The sequence below is a fragment of the Garra rufa genome, chromosome 1 (genome assembly GCF_049309525.1).
Source record: "Garra rufa chromosome 1, GarRuf1.0, whole genome shotgun sequence".
NCBI lineage: Eukaryota > Metazoa > Chordata > Actinopteri > Cypriniformes > Cyprinidae > Garra > Garra rufa.
In genome coordinates this window covers 8,705,605-8,718,908 of record NC_133361.1, presented here as the reverse complement: position 1 = coordinate 8,718,908, position 13,304 = coordinate 8,705,605, and the positions used below count along the sequence as shown (strand labels likewise).

Below are 13,304 nucleotides of genomic sequence, written 5' to 3'. Positions count from 1 at the left end.
CAACTACACTAAAGTTAAGAGTTTAGGGAACTTGAAAAATAGATTCAACCATAATCAAATATTTTATGTCAAACATACGCCCTCTAGTGGCGGTTTTTACCAAAAAGTGACGTCATCGCTAAACGTGCACTCAGACGTGTTTCAAAAAGATGCACAGAAGTTCGCGCTCTCAGGGCAATTGGATTCGACAGCATTTCAAATATAGGTATGTTTTAATTTGGATGGCAACAAACATATGCAAATATTCAGCTGTTTCAAATAATGTTGCCGCCTATTTATAGTTGGTATCGGCTACACTCACACCATCCAGCCACGTTAGGTTTTCCACCTAAGTCGTGTATTTTTCTATACGTAAAGTAAGCTGTAGGTTATTTGATGAAAATACGTGTTCAATCTGTTTTCTTTGTGTTACGGGTAGTTTTCTTCGACGATTCGGTGAAAAAAAGTCATCTAAACCTAATAGGCCTGTCGAGTCCATGTTGTTCCAGCAAATCCGGGTCCTAAGGTGAGACAAGAACGTTCTTGTAAATATAATCTTATTAGACTAACATTAAAAAAGTGGTAATGAAAATTGCCTCACTGATTTTTCACAAAATTTAAAGTTAAATGTTATTTCATTTGAATTAGCTCTATATGTTTTAGGATTGTCACTGCCTGTTAAAATGTTTACAATTTAGAAAGTGGCAAATAAGGTTGTCTTTTGTTTTAAAAGATTGTTTAAAAAAAAGGATATTAAATCATGCAGTACATGTGCAGTCCTACAGTTTGGCCTTTCTGAAAATGTGTGTATTTTTGTATAGGTGGAGACAGCTGCAGATCATTTAATGATTTCTTTGTGTTATCATTTCTTCAACCTTTTGATGCATAAAAGTAGTTTAAACTTCACAGGCCTATTGAGTCCACGTTGTTCCTATTGCAGTTCCTAAGGTGAGACACACATTCTTGCAAATATAATTCTATTACAGAATATACAAATTTGTAACAAACAAAAAAAATGTGCTACTGAATGTTTATTTATTGCATCTAAAGTTTAGGTTTCATTTAAATTATTTTTTTCTGGTCAAGAAAGATGCAGATGACATTTGCATTACGGAGGAATGAGATCAACAATTCAAGGAATGAATTATTGAGATCATTACCAGTCCATCACCAGTGAAAGAGATCCTAGGACGCTGGCCAGCTCTACATTTGGAATCACAGGTATAATTTAATTGTGTGTTTAAAAAAGGTATTTAATATTTTCAGTCGGATTGTGACGTGCTTTTCTTGTCTTCTGTTTCAGGTGTGCGCTGAATTTCATCGCATTACCAACCAGAATCTGACAAACACATTTTACGCAGAGCTAGACCCCCACAGTTTTCGCTTGATGAGTTCACATCGACAGAGAGCAGCGAAGACTGGAAAAACTGCTGATGCACTTGCTGAATTTCTTCGGGTTCATGACTTAAAGGTATTATCTTGGTATTATTGTTGTTTAATGCTTCAACAGAGATTGTTTTGACTGTATATACTGAATAATATCACTTGATCTAAATATATAAGTCTAACTTTGACTTGGATTTATCATGTACTAAGTGATGAGTAAACCTTTGTCAGAATTGTTTTGGTATTTCATTAAGAACAGTGGTTCTCAAACCTGTCCTGGAGGACCCCCTGCCCTACACATTTTGTATATCTCCCTAATCAGGCGCACCCAATTTAGTTCTTGCAGTCTCTACAACAATCATGTGTGTAGATGCGGGAGACATACAAAATTTGCAGGGCAGGGGTTCCTCCAGGACAGGTTTGAGAACAGTTAGTTTAGAATACATAAAAAAAACTTCTGATGTGTGTTTGTGTCCTTTTTAAAGGGATAGTTCAGCGAAAAATCAAAATTATGTCATAAATTACTCGCTCGTTGTTCCAAATCTGTATAACTTACTTTGTTTGGATGAACACAGAGGAAGATATTTGGAAGAATGTTGGTAGTCAATGGGGTCCAATAATTGTTTGGTTATAAACGTTCTTCCAAATATCTTTCTCTGTGTTAATCAGAACAAAGACATTTATACAGATTTGGAACAACTTAAAGGTGAGTAAATGATGACACAATTTTTGTTTTTGGGTGTATCCCTTTAAGAGTCAGGGCTCTTACCGTGATCACTTGTTTTATCTATGCCTTGATCAACTTTTTGGCATTCATTCCATGTCAAGTTCGCATTGTTTGGTTTTGTGCTGGCTAAAATGTGTGTTCCACTTTTAACATTGTTTTCAATGTGAACTTTAAGGATCAACATGATGTACACAAAAGGCGAACAACAGTGCTCTGTGCACTTCCTGTGTATCTGAGAGAAGACACCTCAAAATTCTTTAAAACATGCACGGTAAGTCACTTATTCTGCATATTTCTTAGGATTATATTTCAGCATTTTTTTTTTACTGGTAATATAGCATTTGGTAATTGTGTTTCAATACTTTTTACATCCAGATTGAAGATGATTCTGAAGAGCCAGATGTTGATTGATTAGTTGAGATTCTGTGAACTCCCAGACATTGCTGTTCAGTACAATCCAGAGAAGATTTCGATCATCGTTGAGAATGAAGTTGTCATAACAAACCTTCAGAGACTCTCTGATGCTTTACTTTTGATGTTTGGCTTAATTTTTGCATTGGTTTTCACATATCCAAAAGAGATGGCCAACACAAGAAACAAGAACGCTTAATCCTGTTTTGTATTTATTAAGGTAATATTTTAATTTATTATCTTTGACCAGGTGTGCCTTTATTGTTGCACAGAACTGTTGTCACAGTTTTTGTCGGCATAATGGCTGTTTAGGTAATATTTCAATGTATTTTATTTGACCTGGTGTGCCTTTTTATTGCAAAGAACTGTTTTAATGTCTCATGTTTTATAATAAATTGTTGAACTTTGTTTAATGATTTCAGATTTGTAATTTGTAATGTTAAGTTGTAAAACATAGATATTTGAGTACAGGAAACTTAAAAAAAACAAGGCAATCAGTTGCCACAAAATATTTAAGTAACATTACTACTACAATTTAAGTTAAGTAAATTATATAATTTAATTTGATAGCACTTAAAGTTCCTTAAACTAAGTGAAATAATTAAAGTTGTCAGTACTCAAAACTTTGAGTTGCACTAAAGTAAAGATAAACAAAACACTAAATATATATTTTGATTTAATTTGATGTGTATTTATAATTTACAGGTACTCAAAATAAGTAGCTATATGCTTACCGATGATATTTAAGTTTGCAAACTTAAAAAAATAGCGGCAATCAGTTGCCTCAATTTTTTTGAGTTAGTAGAACTTATCTGGGTTTACAGTGTAGCAACATAATAAAAAGCGTCAGCAAGTTTTAAATAGGCTAGCATCATGCTAGAATCATGTTAAAACATGCTAGCAACACTTAGCTGAGAGCTAAAGCATGATATTAATACAAAGAAAAATAAGTGTAACTCATGCATACAATGTCCAATCTGACCCAAGCTTAATATGTTTGATAAGAGTCCTGGTCTGAACACAAGCCCATGCCCATATTCAGTTATAGTCATAGTGCCACCTGCTGGCAACAGGAAGTCACATGTTTAATACTGTTGTGGATGCCCAGCAACATTTTAAAAATATCAACAAGTGTTAAATAGGGTAGCAACATGCTAGAAACATGCTATAACATGTTAGCAACATTTAGCTAAATGCTAAAGCATGCTCTTAAAGCAATGAAACAGGAAGTTACTGTAACTCAGGCATGCAATGTCCAATCAGCCCCAAACTTCACATGTTTGATAAGAGTCCTGGCCTGAAGAGATATATATGCCCATATTCAGTTATAGTCACAGCGCCACCTGCTGACAACAGGAAGTGACGTTTACTGGTGTTACGGACTCCTAGCAACATATTAAAAAGTGTTAGCAAGTTTTAAATAGGCTAGCATCATGCTACAATCAAGTAAAAATGCTAGCATCACTTAGCTAAGAGCTAAAGCATGATATTAATACAAAGAAAAATAAGTGTAACTCATGCATACAATGTCCAATCTGACCCAAGCTTAATATGTTTGATAAGAGTCCTGGTCTGAACACAAGCTCATGCCCATATTCAGTTATAGTAATAGTGCCACCTGCTGGCAACAGGAAGTCACATGTTTAATTCTGTTGTGGAAGCCCAGCAACATTTTAAAAATATCAACAAGTGTTAAATAGGGTAGCAACATGCTAGAAACATGTTAGCAACATTTAGCTAAGTGCTAAAGCATACTCTTAATGTAATGAAACAGGAAGTTACTGTAACTCAGGCATGCAATGTCCAATCAGCCCCAAACTTAATATGTTTGATAAGAGTCCTGGACTGAATACATTTACATGCCAATATTCAGTTATAGTCATAGCGCCACCAGCTGGCAACAGCAAATTACTTGTTTTACACTAACTTAAACATGCAATGTACAATTTGCACCAAACTTGACATGTTTGGCAATAGTCCTGGCCTGAAGACGTCTGAAAGCCAATATTCCGTAATAGCGCCACCTGTTGGCAGCAGGATATGTCATGTATTACACTCAAGCATGCCATGTTCAATCTGCACCAAACTTCATATGTTTGATAAAATCGCTGGCCCGAACTCATCAGCATGCCAATATTTAGTTATACACATAGCGCCACCAGGTGGCAGCAAGAAATCTGGCACATCTAAATGACTTCCACATATTCCTCCTAAATTTACTATGTTAAAAGCATAGTGCCCACCATTCGCCACAGGTCGGCGGTGAGCCCGGTGCGAGGGCCCTCCCATCGCTGCTTGCAGCTTTAATTCTTCTTCTTCTTCTTCTTCTTCTCCAAAATGAAAAGTCTTTTTGAGGGCCTAAACATGCCCGAAAACTCACGAAACTTTGCACACGCATCAGACTTGGCGAAAATTTACATCTGATATCGTTTTCAAAAGTGGGTGTGGCAAAATGGCTCGATAGCGCCACCTATAAAATTTCAACGGAGTGCCCCTCGAGCTACGTTTCACGTACATGTACGAAACTCGGTACACATATGTAACACACCAATACCTACAAAAAAGTCTCCTGGTGCAACATCCGAAACCCAACAGGAAGTCCGTTATATTGAATTTCCTGTACGATTTTTGTGCAGTTTTTGCCATTTTCAGGCCTCATACTTTAACGAACTCCTCCTACAGTTTTTATCCGATCATCTTCAAATTTGCTGAGTGTCATCATAAGGCCTTTGCGATGTTAAATTGCGAAGCTTTAGAGTTTTCGTCGAAGGGCGTGTCCGTGGCGGCCGGAGAAACTTTGATGTTTCACCATGAAAAAGGAAGTTGCTATAACTCAGGCATACGATGTCCGATCTGCCTCAAACTTCACATGTTTGATGACAGTCCGGTCCTGAACACACGTCAGTGCCCATATTCAGTTATAGTCATAGCGCCACCTGCTGACAACAGGAAATGACATGTTTAACACTGTTACGGACTCCTAGAAACATATTGAAAAGCGTTAACAAGTCTTAAATAGGCTAGCAACATGCTACAAACATGCTAAAACATGCTAGCAACACTTAGCTAACAGCTAAAGCATGCTATTAATACAAATACAAAAGGAAATTGCTGTAACTCATGTATATAATGTTGAATCTGACCCAAACTTAATTTTCAACATGCTACAAAAATAATAAAGCATGCTAGCAACACTTAGCTAATATGCTAAAGCATGCTAATAATACAATGAAACAGGAAGTTACTCTAACTCAGGCATACAATGTCCAATCAGCCCCAGACTTAACATGTTTGATAAGAATCCTGGCCTAAACACACGCCCATGCCCGTATTCAGTTATAGTCATAGCGCCACCAGCTGGTAACAGGAAGCCACATGTTTAATACTGTTGTGGATGCCTAGCAACATTTTTAAAAAATTCAACAACTGTTAAACAGGGTAGCAACATGCTAGAAACATGCTATAACATGTTAGCAACATTTAGCTAAGTGCTAAAGCATACTCTTAATGCAATGAAACAGGAAGTTACTGTAACTCAGGCATGCAATGTCCAATCAGCCCCAAACTTCACATGTTTGATAACAGTCCTGGCCTGAAGATATCTACATGCCAATATTCAGTTATAGTTATAGCGCCACCTACTGTCAACAGGAAGTGACATGTTTAACACTGTGACACACTATTAGCAACACACTAAAAAAGCCATTGAGTGCTAAACTAGTTTAAAACGTACTCAAACATGCTAGCAACACTTACTTAGTGCTAAAGCATGTTGTTAAAGACATAAAACAGGAAGTTACTGTAACTCAGACATGCAATGTCCAATCAGCCCCAAACTTCACGTTTGATAAGAGTCCTGGCCTGAAGATATATACATGCCCATATTCAGTTATAGTCACAGCGCCACCTGCTGACAACAGGAAGTGACGTTTAATGGTGTTACGGACTCCTAGCAACATAATAAAAAGCGTCAGCAAGTTTTAAATAGGCTAGCATCATGCTAGAATCATGTTAAAACATGCTAGCAACACTTAGCTGAGAGCTAAAGCATGATATTAATACAAAGAAAAATAAGTGTAACTCATGCATACAATGTCCAATCTGACCCAAGCTTAATATGTTTGATAAGAGTCCTGGTCTGAACACAAGCCCATGCCCATATTCAGTTATAGTCATAGTGCCACCTGCTGGCAACAGGAAGTCACATGTTTAATACTGTTGTGGATGCCAAGCAACATTTTAAAAATATCAACAAGTGTTAAATAGGGTAGCAACATGCTAGAAACATGTTAGCAATATTTAGCTAAGTGCTAAAGCATACTCTTAATGCAATGAAACAGGAAGTTACTGTAACTCAGGCATGCAATGTCCAATCAGCCCCAAACTTAATATGTTTGATAAGAGTCTTGGCCTGAATACATTTACATGCCAATATTTAGTTATAGTCATAGCGCCACCAGCTGGCAACAGCAAATTACTTGTTTTACACTAACTTAAGCATGCAATGTACAATTTGCACCAAACTTGACATGTTTGCCAATAGTCCTGGCCTGAAGACATCTAAAAGCCAATATTTTGTAATAGCGCCACCTGTTGGCAGCAGGATATGTCATGACTTACACTCAAGCATGCCATGTTCAAGCTTCACCAAACTTCATATGTTTGATAAAAGCACTGGCCTGAACACATCTGCATGCCAATATTCAGTTATAGGCATAGCGCCACCAGCTGGCAGAAGGAAGATTGGCACATATCAATGACTTTGACATATTCCTCCTACATTTTCTGTGTTAATAGCATTGTGCCCACCATTCGCCACCGATCGGCGGTGAGCCCGAGTGCGAGGGCCCTACCATCGCTGCTTGCAGCTTTAATTATTATTATTATTCTTCTTCTCCGGAATGAATCGCATTTTTGAGGGCCTAAACATACCCGAAAACTCATGAAACTTTGCACACACATCAAACCTGGCGAAAATGGATGTCTGATATGGGTTTCAGAGATGGGTGTGGCAAAACGGCTCGATAGCGCCACCTTTACACGTTCCGCGGTGTGCGCTTTCAGCTATGATTCACGTACATGCATGAAAATCGGTACACACATGTATCTCACCAATACCTACAAAAAAGCCTCCTGGGACAAAATCCGAAACCCAACAGGAAGTCGGTTATTATTAATTTTCTTAGCAAAATTTGTGTCATTTTTGCCATTTTCAGGCGTCGTACTTGAACGAACTCCTCCTAGAGATTTACTCCGATCAACAGCAAATTTGGTGAGTCTAATCTAAAGCCCTTTGTGACGTTAAATTGTGAAGATCTAGAGTTTTCATCAGAGGGTGTGTCCGTGGCGGCCTCGCAAATTTCGATGTTTCGCCATGAAAAAGGAAGTTGCTATAACTTAGGCATAAAATGTCCGATCTGTCCCAAACTTCACATGTGTGATAACACTCCTGACCTGATGACATCTACATATCCATATTCAGTTATAGTCATAGCGCCACCTGCTGGCAACAGGAAGTGTCATGCTGTACTCTACCACCAACTCCTCCTAGAGATTTATACAGATCAACACCAAAATCGGTCAGTCTAATATAAAGGCCTTAGAGATGTTAAATTGTGAAGATCTTGAGTTTTCGGTAAAGGGCGTGTCCGTGGCGGCCTGACAAATTTCGAGGTCTCGCCATGGATATAAAACTTGTTATAACTCAGCCATAAAATGTCCGATTTGCCTCAAACTTCACATATTCGATAAGAGTCCTGGCCTGAACACATCTGAAGGCCAATATTCTATTATAATCACAGCGCCACCTGTTGGCAACAGGAAATGACTTGTATCAAACTCCTCCTAGAAATTTATTGATATCAACATTATATTTGGTCAGTCTGATCTAGAGGCCTTAGAGATGTTAAATTGTGAAGATCTTGAGTTTTCGTTAAAGGGCGTGTCTGTGGCGGCGTGACAAAGTTTGATGTTTCGCCATGGACATAGAAGTTGTTATAACTCAGCCATAAAATGTCCGATCTGCCTCAAACTTCACAGGTTTGGTAAGAGTCCTGGCCTGAAGACACCTAAAGGCCAATATTCAGATATTATCATAGTGCCACCTGTTGGCAGCAGGATATATCATATCTTTCACTAACTCAAACATACCAAGGTCAATCTGCACCAAACTTCATATGTTTGATGAAAGTGGTGGCCTGAACACATCTACATGCCAATAATCAGTTATAGGCATAGCGCCACCAGCTGGCAGCAGGAAATTTGGCACATTTAAGTGACTTTGACATATTTCTCCTATTTTTACTGTATTAAAAGCATACTACCCACCATTTGCTGTGTTCCTAAAGCCACCGGTCGGCGATGAGCCCGTGTGCGAGGGCCCGTTCATCGCTGCTTGCAGCTTTAATTATTATTATTATTCTTCTTATCCGGAATGAATCGCATTTTTGAGGGCCTAGACATACCTGAAAACTAACGAAACTTCGCACACACATCAGACCTGGCGAAAATGGACGTCTGATATGGGTTGCAGAAGTGGGTGTGGCAAAATGGCTCAATAGCGCCACCTTTACACGTTCCGCGGTGTGCGCATTCAGCTGTGATTATCGTACATGCACAAAAATCGGTACACACATGTAGCACACCAATACCTACAAAAAAGCCTCTTGAGATAAAATACGAAACCCAACAGGAAGTCGGTTATTATTAATTTTCTCAGCAAAATTTGTGTAATTTTTGCCATTTTCAGGTGTCATACTTGAACGAACTCCTCCTAGAGATTTATTCCGATCAACACCAAATTTGGTGAGTCTAATCTAAAGCCCTTTGTGACGTTAAATTGTGAAGATCTAGAGTTTTCATCGGAGGGCGTGTCCGTGGCGGCCTCGCAAATTTCGATGTTTCGCCATGAAAAAGGAAGTTGCTATAACTTAGGCATAAAATGTCCGATCTGTCCCAAACTTCACATGTGTGATAACACTCCTGACCTGATGACATCTACATGCCCATATTCAGTTATAGTCATAGCGCCACCTGCAGGCAACAGGAAGTTTCATGCTGTACTCTACAACCAACTCCTCCTAGAGATTTATACAGATCAACACCAAAATCGGTCAGTCTAATATAAAGGCCTTAGCGATGTTAAATTGTGAAGATCTTGAGTTTTCGGTAAAGGGCGTGTCCGTGGCGGCCTGACAAATTTCGAGGTCTCGCCATGGATATAAAACTTGTTATAACTCAGCCATAAAATGTCCGATTTGCCTCAAACTTCACATATTCGATAAGAGTCCTTGCCTGAACACATCTGAAGGCCAATATTCTATTATAATCACAGCGCCACCTGTTGGCAACAGGAAATGACTTGTATCAAACTCCTCCTAGAGATTTAATGATATCAACATTATATTTGGTCAGTCTGATCTAGAGGCCTTAGAGATGTTAAATTGCGAAGATCTTGAGTTTTCGTTAAAGGGCGTGTCCATGGCGGCCTGACAAAGTTTGATGTTTCGCCATGGACATAGAAGTTGTTATAACTCAGCCATAAAATGTCCGATCTGCCTCAAACTTCACAGGTTTGGTAAGAGTCCTGGCCTGAAGACACCTAAAGGCCAATATTCAGATATTATCATAGCGCCACCTGTTGGCAGCAGGATATATCATATCTTTCACTAACTCAAACATACCATGTTCAATCTGCACCAAACTTCATATGTTTGATGAAAGTGGTGGCCTGAACACATCTACATGCCAATAATCAGTTATAGGCATAGCGCCACCAGCTGGCAGCAGGAAATTTGGCACATTTAAGTGACTTTGACATATTTCTCATATTTTTACTGTATTAAAAGCATACTACCAACCATTTGCTGTGTTCCTAAAGCCACCGGTCGGCGGTGAGCCCGTGTGCGAGGGCCCGTTCATCGCTGCTTGCAGCTTTAATTATTATTATTATTATTATTATTATTATTATTCTCCAAAATGAATCGCATTTTTGAGGGCTTAGACATACCCGAAAACTCATGAAACTTCGCACACACATCAGACCTGGCGAAAATTTACGTCTGATATGGGTTTCAGAAGTGGGTGTGGCAAAATGGCTCGACAGCGCCACCTTTACACGTTCCGCGGTGTGCGCTTTCAGCTGTGATTCACGTACATGCACGGAAATCGGTACACACATGTAACACACCAATACCTACAAAAAAGCCTCTTGGAGCAAAATCCGGAACCCAACAGGAAGTCGGTTAATATTAATATTCTCAACAAAATTTGTGTCATTTTTGCCTTTTTCAGGTGTCGTACTTGAACGAACTCCTCCTACAGATTTATTCGGATCAACACCAAATTTGCAGAGTCTAGTCTAAAGCCCTTTGTGACGTTAAATTGTGAAGATCTAGAGTTTTCATCGGAGGGCGTGTCCGTGGCGGCCTCGCAAATTTCGATGTTTCGCCATGAAAAAGGAAGTTGCTATAACTCAGGCATACAATGTACTATCTGTCCCAAACTTCACATGTGTGATAACACTCCTGACCTGAAGACATCTACATGCCCATATTCAGTTATAGTCATAGCGCCACCTGCAGGCAACAGGAAGTGTCATGCTGTACTCTACAACCAACTCCTCCTAGAGATTTATTCAGATCAACACCAAAATCGGTCAGTCTAATATAAAGGCCGTAGCGATGTTAAATTGTGAAGATCTTGAGTTTTCGGTAAAGGGCGTGTCCGTGGCGGCCTGACAAATTTCGAGGTCTCGCCATGGATATAAAACTTGTTATAACTCAGCCATAAAATGTCCGATTTGCCTCAAACTTCACATATTAGATAAGAGTCCTGGCCTGAACACATTTGAAGGCCAATATTCTATTATAATCACAGCGCCACCTGTTGGCAACAGGAAATGACTTGTATCAAACTCCTCCTAGAGATTTAATGATATCAACATTATATTTGGTCAGTCTGATCTAGAGGCCTTAGAGATGTTAAATTGCGAAGATCTTGAGTTTTCGTTAAAGGGCGTGTCTGTGGCGGCGTGACAAAGTTTGATGTTTCGCCATGGACATAGAAGTTGTTATAACTCAGCCATAAAATGTCCGATCTGCCTCAAACTTCACAGGTTTGGTAAGAGTCCTGGCCTGAAGACACCTAAAGGCCAATATTCAGATATTATCATAGCGCCACCTGTTGGCAGCAAGATATATCATGTCTTTCACTAACTCAAACATACCAAGGTCAATCTGCACCAAACTTCATATGTTTGATGAAAGTGGTGGCCTGAACACATCTACATGCCAATAATCAGTTATAGGCATAGCGCCACCAGCTGGCAGCAGGAAATTTGGCACATTTAAGTGACTTTGACATATTTCTCCTATTTTTACTGTATTAATAGCATACTACCCACCATTTGCTGTGTTCCTAAAGCCACCGGTCGGCGGTGAGCCCGTGTGCGAGGGCCCGTTCATCGCTGCTTGCAGCTTTAATTATTATTATTAGGGCCCGAGCACCGATGGTGTGAGGACCCTATTGGATCTGCTTCGTTTATTATTATTATTATTATTAGGGCCCGAGCCCAGAATGGGCGAAGGCCCTATTGTTTTTCTAAGGATTATTATTATTATTATTTCATCAATGTTTTGGGTAATTTCGGGGCCCTTAACATACACGAAAACTCTTGAAACTTTGCACACACATTGGAACCTGCGGCCATCAGGGCCGGACCAACTTTGACATGGGGGGGTCACCTGGGGGGGGGCGTGGCACAGCATGAAAAAAAAATACATTTGAGGGACTCTGGAGCGCACACCGGTTGACCTACAGTTATCAAAATTCATACACATATAGACCTCATCGGGCTGAAAAACTTTCATGCTCAAAGTCAGTGCTTCACCCTACAGGAAGTCAGCTATTCAGGGATGTCTAAAAAGCGCATGCAATGGAATTTGAAATACTCCTCCTAGACCTTTCCACCGATGGCCACCAAACTCGGTCAGCATGATCTCAAGACATTGGGGACGCAAAATTGCCAGGGGATTTTTGATATCTCGAACGGTTTGGCCGTGGCGGGGCGACAAAGTTATGGCGAGAAATGAGAAACAGGAAGTGTCTAATAACTTTAACACACTTTGTCTGATTTTGACCAAACTTCAGCAGTTTGTTCATCTTATGATGCCGATCACAGAGATGTGACTATTAGGAGTCAAAGTTATAGCGCCACCAACTGGCAGCACAAAGCGCAACATTTTCTAAATGCTTTTAAATCAACCTCTTAATTTTACTCAATTTGCTTCAAACTTCATCTCAATAATGTTGAAACATGGCCAATGAGAATCTGTGAATTGCATTATCGATAACTTTTATCATGTTGCCATGGCAACGTATCAAACTTTAACTTTAGCTTTTTGTGTTTTGGAGCCACTTAAAATACTCAGAATTTCATGAAACTTCACACACACATCTGTATTAATGATATTTAGACACTGATAAAAGCCCATAAATGGGTGTGGAGCAGGCGCTCCATAGCGCCACCTTTTGACAAAAGTTGGGGGTTTAGTTTGTCCTACAGTCACCAAACTCGGTACATATATTGATCTCATCAAGCCAGAAACATTTCTAATTTACACCCATTAGCTACGATCGACAGGAAGTCAGCTATTTTGATTTGAATGTGGATATTTGGAAAAATCAGGCTGTGGAATTTTATATACTTCTCTCGGGAAAACCAACCAATTCACACCAAACTTTTTTGACATGATGCCAACATTCTGAAGATGCTAAATTGCGAGCAGATTTAGGATATCTT

General features: G+C 39.3%; 1 long non-coding RNA gene across 1 annotated transcript; it reads left to right on the top strand.

Annotated features, from left to right (window-relative positions):
- Nucleotides 1-1,285: 1,285 nt before the first annotated feature.
- Nucleotides 1,286-2,871, top strand: LOC141329845 (uncharacterized). The gene is made up of 3 exons (XR_012355189.1): nucleotides 1,286-1,450; nucleotides 2,268-2,363; nucleotides 2,468-2,871. It is a non-coding gene; the product is annotated as an uncharacterized lncRNA (long non-coding RNA).
- The last annotated feature ends 10,433 nt before the right edge of the window (nucleotides 2,872-13,304 follow it).